Source organism: Cetorhinus maximus, chromosome 5 (assembly GCF_964194155.1).
Source record: "Cetorhinus maximus chromosome 5, sCetMax3.hap1.1, whole genome shotgun sequence".
Taxonomy (NCBI): domain Eukaryota; kingdom Metazoa; phylum Chordata; class Chondrichthyes; order Lamniformes; family Cetorhinidae; genus Cetorhinus; species Cetorhinus maximus.
The window spans coordinates 29,447,643-29,456,712 of NC_135883.1; the positions used below are offsets into that span (position 1 = coordinate 29,447,643).

Sequence of the window (9,070 nt, forward strand, 5' to 3'; positions counted from 1 at the left end):
TTTAAAATGCCCTATGCCACCCATCCCTGCAATAGGCTGGATCCCCGATGGCTTCATTTTAAAATCCTTGGGTGGAATTTTCCCAGGCCTCTGGAGGTAGATTCTGGAAAGGTGGAGTGTGTAATTTCACTAAAAAGACATTGAGTTAGATCCTGATGGTAATCCAACCCTTTGCCAGCTTTCCTGGGGTGGGGATGTAGGAGAGCGGGGACAAGGATGTTACAGAGCAAATGGTTCCTTCAGAAGGTTAAAAGGGGAGGGGAGGGGAGCATTTTTTGGTAATGACATTATGCTGGAAATGGTGGACGTTGATCTGCTGAGGTGAGAGCTGAGGATGAGGGGAGCTCTATCATGGTTCTTGGAGGGGAATAGGGGTGAAAGCAAACGTACAGGAATTGGACAGACACAGCCAAGGGCCCTGTTAACCAATGGTCAGTTAAGACAAAAGAAGATATGTTGTAAGCACTGGTATGGAAGATAGCATTAACAGAACAAATGTGATGGAGATGGAGAAACTGGGAGGATGGAATAAAATCTTTACAGGAAGCAGGTTGGGAGGAAATGCAATCAAGGTAGTTGTGGGAGTTAGTGTACTTATGGGAGAGAGTGATCAACAACCTTTCCCAAGAAATGGCTACACACAAGTTGAGGGGGGAAAGTGAAGAGCAGGAGTTTCATCATGTAAAGTGAAGTGAATGGTGGAAATTGGAAGCAAAATTGAAATCTTCAAGTTCAGGGTGAGCGAAGGAAATGGCACTGAATCAATTATCAATGTACCAGAGGACCTGGGTAGGACTGCAGCAAAAAATGGAATGTTCTACAGCCAACAAGAAGGCAGGCATAGCTAGGACCAATACAGGCTCCCTTACCTTTAATCTGGAGAAAGTGAGTGGAGTCAAAAGAGAAGTTGTTCAAAATTAGAACAAGTTCAACCAGTTGGAGGAGGGTGGTGGTGAATAGGGACTGGTTAAGCCTCCAATTAAGGAAGAGGTGGCAAGCCCTCAGGTCATCTTGGTGGAGAATGGAGGTGTACAGATGTAGAGGGATCAGACTTCCATGGTGAAAAGAAGGCTGTTAGGATCAGGAACATGGAAAACGTTGGATGGTGTTGGAAGAGTTGTGCGTGTAGGTGGGAAAACACTGGACAAGGGGAGAAAAAATAGCATTGAGATACGAAAAGAATCATGTTTAACATGCCCTCAGGCCTCACATTGGACCATGATCCCACTGCTAAACATCAAGCCATCATTTTCCAGACTGTCACTGTCCTCATCTCTTCTGGAGGTTTTCCCTCCATGACCTCCATCCTCATACAGCCACAACCCTGCACAGCCCACTTCTACCTCCCTTCCAGGGTCAGCAAATAGGCCTGCCCTGGAAGATCCATCATTTCAGCCTGTTCCTGTCCCAGTGAGCTGTTTTTCCTATTTTGGCCCTATTTTGTTTTAATTTTCTCAATTGGGAGTGTAGTGGCAAATGGAAGGGGGGGATGGTGCTGCCGATCAGGTGAGGTTCCGGAGAGCCTAGGTAGCAATCACAGGGATTGGGGGGATGTGGGATCAACGATTGGAAGGGCAGTGACTAGCAGTGGCCTGAAGTTTTAATGCAAATCCTTACCTTTAAGGTGATAGCCAACAGCGATCCTAAGGATTGTCTGTTGGGTCTCATGTGGACCTGATTTTCCTGAATGCAGTGGTGCTTGCACTAGTTGTCTGAAGTAGAGCCAATATAGCAAATGGGACTTCAAACAGATGTTAGGTCCTTTACTTTCAGACGCTTATAAAAAACTGTTTATATGTCCATGCCTTTTCTGTGAATAAATGGGCAATGAACCGAAAAATATGACAAGGATCATCGGTCTTCCCATGTCTCATTCCTGAAATATTTCTTTTAAATCCCATTCAAGAGAGAAATAGAGGGGTACTTAATCCAGGAATTATTTTCAGGATTTCCTTAGCTGCTAGCATGTTATTCATGCTGTCAGATGTAATTTGACAAATAGCTGTGAAGTGTTGTGATTTAAAATTTTCTCTCTTGACTGTTTCAAAGCTGCCCCTGTAAATAGGCCCTGTTCTTAATAACTCAGAATCTGGACCTGTTCAGTAATTATCCCTGCAGTTTTAACTCATGGAATTAACTATTACCCTTGTAATCTGTACCCTAAGTTAAATGTAGTTTTATGCCATTTTAACTCATTCATATCAACAGAGAGCCTGTAAAAAAACTGACAAATACTGATAGTCCAATGACTCTTAGAAAGGATGATGTCTGAAGCAATATTCTATTTCAAAAAACAGAATCTTCTTCACTGGCAAAGCATTAGTTTTTTTGTCTTTTCATATCACTTTCGGGATTGTCTCTTTTCCATTTAAGGTAAACCCTGTCTATTCAAAGGGCATTCAGAAATATTGTTCAGAAATCCACAGAATTGATAGCAAAGGACCAAATGTAACTCAGGGCAGGAAGACATCATGGGCTGAAGTTAGCCATGCCGAAGGATTATAGTTTGCATAAGAGGTCCCAATAACACTGCTTAGAGTTTTTGTAACCCCTACTCGACACTGAGCTTTTCTCAGTTTCCATGACAACAGCATGCAGCTCAGTGGATTAGGGGGTGTTCCTCCCCTCAGCTGCTCACCTGATACCTGCAGCAGTGACATCCATCTGGACCATCAGTATCCAGGTATGATCATGAATGACTAAAACAGCAAATATGTACAAGGCTTCTTTTACATGCTCATAACTTGTCAATTTGGTTTGGGAACTGTTTTCTGATGCAGACACTCGGTGGTCCAGCAATGCTTTTGCAATTACTATCACAGTTGTGTTAGGCTAAGGAAGACCTTTAGCTGCTTCCTCGTCATTGGGTGAGACCAGTATGAGTTTAATTCTTCCAGTCAGGTTTCTGTTTTGTCCCCACCATCATGGAGATCAGGATTTAACAATCGAGGATACCACTGGTTCTCAAACTTTGCCTTCTGCCTGCCTATCACCAAGCCTTTAATCAAAAGGGCTGGGGTAGGACAATTTCTGCTGGGCATCCTTCAAAATGGACACCTTGCTTGTGATACCCGGTGATGGGCAGGTTAAAACACTCTACCTCATTTACATAGTAACACTTTCCTTGTATCTAACATATACACACAAATCCATATATGAGAACTTTATTGAAATAGTTCTAGTCTGTGTGTCCATATAGAGTGGGCCTCAGAGATGTCTCGTGTCTGGTAGAACTCTTAAAGAGACTATGTTGTCTATTTTTTTAAATTTACAGTTTTACAGTTTGATTTTAGTACTGGTTTTTATTATTACGCCTTTCAGGTATTTTATAATATAGATATAATGTTATGCTCATGTGATAGGAACTTATGAAGTACAAACCTGAAATGGGCACTTACCTGTAACACAAGATAGAGTTGAGAAGTCAGGTGATCTCTTTTCTTGCCGACACATGGAGTTATAAGAACATTGAACTAAGTTTCATATCTGGACAAGTCATGGCGCAGTCATTAAAATACAAACGACCCTTCTAGTGATAATGGCTTTATCTCCAACTAGTTAAAAGACTGGGTTCACAATACTATTGTAGCCTCTGCGGCTCCAAACTTGAAATCCAGAAACAATGGGTGTAAAAAGCTCTATTTTCTCAAGATGGTATGTGGATGAGTGACATTCGGACTCCATTGTCTGACAATGGTTTAACCATCAGAAACTATTTATAAGGGCGATGGGAAGAGATGCTCTGGTCACATGACAGAGACAAAGTTTCTAAAAAGGGTTTTAATAAAGCATATTCTGCTCAGGCACACAGAAGTATCTATCCCAATGAAGTGGAAAGACCCTGCCTAACACCTGCTCTTAAGCCACAAGCAGGCAGAAACTTGTGCTGGCCTTGAACTCTCTACCTGAGGAGCCTGAGATCTCCACTATTACACCTTGACTGGAGTACAAGAGCCAGTCAGAGCCCAGAAATTCTGCAGAGAGTAACTCACCTCCTAACTCTCCAAAGCCTGTCCACCATCTAACAAAGCTCAAGTCAAGAGTGTGATGGAATACTCTCAGCTTGCCTGGATAAGTGTGGCTCCAACAACATTTGAGAAGGTTGATGCTATCCAGGACAAAGCAGTTCGCTTGACCAGCAGCAGTGTGTACTATATATAAAGATGCGCTGCAGCAACTCACCAAGGTTTCTTCTCAGCGCCTTCCAAACCCACAACCTCTGCCATGACCACTGAAAAGGACAAGGGCAGCAGAGGCATGGGAACACCACCACCTACAAGTTCTCCTCCAAGCTTCTCACCATCCTGACTTGGAACTACATAGTTGTTCCTTCATTGTCATTGGATCAACATCCTGGAACTCCCTTCCTAAGAACACTGTGGGTGTACCCGTACCAGACGGATTGCAGTGGTTCAAGAAGGTGGCTCGCCAACACTTTCTCAAGCGTAATTAGGGATGGGCAACAAATGCTAGCCAGCGATGCCCATATTCTACAAAAGAATAAAAAAAAGATGAAAGAAGGAACAAAAGGGAAAACAACTAGTACCAGAATGCCCACCATGTTTTAAAGCCCCAGCACATCTGCCTGACCATGAGTCTGGTCATTATCACATTGTTGTTTGAGACTTTGCAGTGTGAAAATTGGCTGCCGTATTGCAACAGTAACTCCAAAACTACTTAGTCAACTATTAAGTGCTTTGGAACATTCTGAGGTCATGAAAGGCACCATATAAACAAGTCTTTTTTCTTTCTTATGAACTGAACTATAAAATCAATAAAGAGAAAAAAACAACTGCGCACTAGATAGTCTTGGCCAAATCGTTAAGAGATTTTTTTTTCTTTTCCTTTATTGATTTATTCTTCAATTTTTCTACTTTTGCAGCCTGCTTGACATTTAATGTCCTTGTCTAGCCAAGCAGAAAGAGAAGAAAACCTTGCATTCTTTCAGAGAATGCAAAGAATAAGTTCTACCAGGGAAGAGAAATTACAGATATGAGGAGCAATTTCAGATACTGGGACAATTTCCACTGGAACAGAGAATGTTAATAGGAAATTTAACAAGCGTTTTTTAAAATGGTGATGGCTTTCGATAGGCTGTGTAAGGAATGACTGCACAGCATGTAAATTTTCAGTAAGGTAAGACTATAAATAGATTTTCAGAAAGGTAATATTGTAAGTTAGATTTTGAGTTAAGTGAGATTATAAATACGATCTTAGATAAGGTAGGGCTGTAATGTAGATCAATAGACTTTAAGGTAGATTTTCCCCCATGACTACCTGACAGGCATATGGTTAAATATCGGGAAGAGCTGTAGTTGAGCTCCTCTCTACTGTTTGAGCCTTTCTGGATGCTGACAGAGGGTCCTTACATGAGTACTTCAGATTACCTGGGACGAGGAAGTTGAAGAGGAGTGGTTACTTTGCCATGAACATCTTCAGCCTGCCCTTGCTGAGATCCCAAGTTGAGCCCTTGTTGCAACACACAATGGCGTTAATTTTTACTTTTTTGGCAACATTGGATCAGCTGTCGGTTATACATTTCCCTGATATCCCTTTTCATTGACTTCAAGGTGGTGTATGACGGGTAGCCTATCTAATATTGGGCATTTTACACTATCATCAAATGTTGAAATTAGCCCCAGGAACCTTAGGCTGGAGGCCAGGAATTCCACTCCTCATCCATCAGCCCCCTACCTCATCTATATACATCTGAACACTGAAACTAAGCCTACTAAAGGCCCAGAATCATTTGTATGACCGGAGTAAGCTTAGGGCAGTTGGTGGGAGGAGAGAAGACCAGATTTAATGGGCTCCCATCAAGGGTTGTCAACCCTGCAGAATTATCCTGGAGTCCCCAGGGAATAAAGATTAATCTCCTACATCCAGCTTGGGAGTTTATTTTCATTTGTTTTAGATCACTTTCATTTATTATTTATAGAAATATTGTAGATGGCGGGGAAAGGCTATTTAACAGACCATCAGCAATCATCCTTAGGCATTGAAAAGTCTGTTAGCTTTCCAAGTGTATAGGAAGGGGGTGCAATGTGAGGATAGATGTGATGGATGATCAGATTGTGGGGTTGGGGTCATTAGAAGCAGGATGTCATGTGCTGAAATCTGCAACAATACATCCAAGCAGATTTGGTAACTCTGTATCTGTCCAGTCTTCCCTTTCACTATAACCTGAATGCTAACTTCCCTGTGTTACGATCCCAGCTGAATATTGAAGAAGTCAGATCCCAGAGTGAAACATGGCCTGATAGATCCTAACTTTTTTTTTAGAAATCGTGGAGGAAAGTTATAGAACAAATCCACAGGAGTCTGCTGATGAACTTTTAACACAAAGAATAAAATATTTATTAAAACAGGAAAAACAAACTATATTACTCCAGACAAAAAGGTTGGAGCGATCTCAATACAAACACAAGAAGGTGATTCAATTTCCTAATATTCCTTTACCTAGCAATATCTTTAAAGACACATAAACCAGTGAAGAATTGTCACTAGCTTGACACAAAGGCTCCTTGCTTGGGACTGGCACACGTGCAAATGGTTTTCTTCTGGTGAATTCTTGAACATGCATTTGATGCTTCTCACCCAACTCGTATCTCTCCATGAGACACCCCAAATTACACTCTTAACTCACTATTGCTTCAACTGCAGAGCAAACACATGAGCTCCCTAAACTCAGTCTCCCAGTAGCCTTGTAGTATTTCTTATCTCAGAGAGCTGAAAATCCCCGTCTTCACTCTCTGACACATACTGAACTCTTCCCTGTCTTTCTCTGTGTCTCTGTGCCACTTGGCTACAGCGGCTAGGCAACAGCCCAGTTTTATCTAATTTGTGCTTTTTTCCCCCAAAATCGCTAAACTTCTAACCCCTTTTTTAACCCAACTCTTTAACTCCAGGGATTAAAAACCTCATTCAAAATATATATAAATAAACCCAAAAGACTGACCTTCCAGCCACAGGTCCCCACCCAGACTTGAAGGCACCAAGGCCCATAAACCACCTACATGGAAATGAAGCCACCCTACCTTCCTTAACACAAAAATACACATCTGTAAAAATTCAACTTAAAAAAAATTATACATTGTTCATCACACCTGACAGGATGAAGAGGAAAATCTGGGGAGTCAAGATTGTCACCATGATAAGGAAGAAAGTTATCAGAGGGAATCTCTGAGTTGTTGGAGCATAGAATGATTCAGGACAGGGAACAGTTGAAGCACAAACCATTGCATCTTTAAGGAAAAAAAAGAAAATAAAGGCTTGCATTTTTACCGCACTGGACCTCTGGACATTTCAAAGTGCTTTACACCCAATGAGGCACTTTTTGAAGTGTAGTCACTGCTGTAATGGAGGAAAACTGTAATAAAAATCTGAAACAAGGGAGTATGCAGCACTCTGAGCAGAGGGAAGGGCAGCAAGATTAGATTTAGATTTTTCTGGCAAAGGAACTGGAACTGACTTGCTGGCCTGAGTGGCCTCTTCCTGCATTGTTTACTTTGTAACATGCAGATTCTGCTGTTAAGTGTCAAGTTTCCTAACTTGTAAGTAAGAGACATGTGTTGATTGGGGTGCCAGTTATTTATTTCCTACATGAAGATGAAATACTCCCACTCGGTGCTTCTTTCAGTGCACTGGACAAGGTTGAACTGATTGGTAATTCTAGGACTGACTTGTACCAATGACCTGCTGCATAAGAGTCAAAGGTGCAACTGTGTAAGCTATGAAAGGAATCAAAAAGAAAGATGTCCATTTATCTCGCTCCTCTCAGAACATCCCACTTTGCCTTCAAGGAAAGGCTATTGGGACAGGATCCTTAGTAGCCAGTGAACTGATTTAATATTTTCTCTGAATTAACTGAGAATGTTCTTTACCAATGGAATATTGTGTATGAACCATTAGATGTGCATGAAGTATTTAAAAGGTTACTAAAATAATCATTATTGTTGCACAAATTGATTGACTGCAAGTATCAAGTCATTTTAGCTTTGGGTGTATGTTTGTTGTGTAAGGAGCAACTTGTAGATGTGACAGGGTAGTTTCTTGGCTTTTTAATCTAATAGTGTGATATCCCCTTGCCATAAACCAAATTTCCATCCTAATGAAAGACAGCATTCCCCTTTAACTCCACGTATTTACCAGCTCCAATGTCTCTCACTACTGCCCAGAATGCCCAATGACTACCCAGTGACCCTTGCACTGACCTTCAAAGAAAATGCCCTGAGCAACATCTGGTTCTGCAGCTGGGTCTTCTGCATGAAAGGGCATGCTAAAGCAGGCGGAGAAACGACCTTTGACAATAGCTGGTGTGACTGTACCTTCTCTATAGAGTGCCATAGAAAGGACAGAGCTCACTCTATTGCAAGCATGTGTTTCCTTTATGTTCACCACCTCCCCCCACCCCCCCCACAACCCGCCCCCAGCCCTACAAATAGAAAGCCAGCATATGACAGCTGCAATCACAATACTTATTCCAGCAGCGCTTAAACTAATGGATACAATTTACATATGGTTTGATTGTACTGGAGGTGGGCTGCTTTCCAAAGAAGGAGCTGGGAGAATGTTTGCTGTCACATAGAGCAGAAATGTATTGCAGTAGGTATTGCAGAGAATTAGATTGCAATTAGTATATGTTAACAGCATGAAAACAGTAGGATTTATCCCTACTTCAACTGGGCTTTTGGCATCGCATATCATCAGAAGCAGAGAATACATAATGGTCACCGATAAACCTTTGTTGCAAGGAGCTGGGTTGTGATAGCAAATTCTTTATATTCTCTCTTGCAAATTAACCACAGCCAAGGCAATGTTAACATTATCACACCTGATTTTGACAGCGTAACCTTGCTATGCACTTACTAACACCCATTGGTTACATTTGCAGTAAGGCTATTTTTAGTTCAAATGCTATTATTTCTACACCCTCCCCCATCCCCTTTGCAGTCCCACTTTCGTTTCCTATCATCATTGTTCTTCTTCTATCCGAAGGGACAAAATGTTTGGGGTGCAAAAGCCATCACAATCACTGTCGCTATAAGTACTCGATCAGCTAAAGATGGGT

The 9,070-nt window shown here is 41.7% G+C and overlaps 1 long non-coding RNA gene across 1 annotated transcript in view; it reads right to left on the reverse strand.

The window, feature by feature from the left end:
- Positions 1-8,375, reverse strand: part of LOC144680284 (uncharacterized) — a 47,160-nt gene extending 38,785 nt beyond the window's left edge. The window contains exons 1-2 of the long non-coding RNA XR_013576521.1: positions 8,214-8,375; positions 5,278-5,387 (exon numbers count right to left, since the gene is read on the reverse strand). This is a non-coding gene — a long non-coding RNA (uncharacterized LOC144680284). The remainder of the gene's footprint in view (positions 1-5,277; positions 5,388-8,213) is intronic.
- Positions 8,376-9,070: the final 695 nt, after the last annotated feature.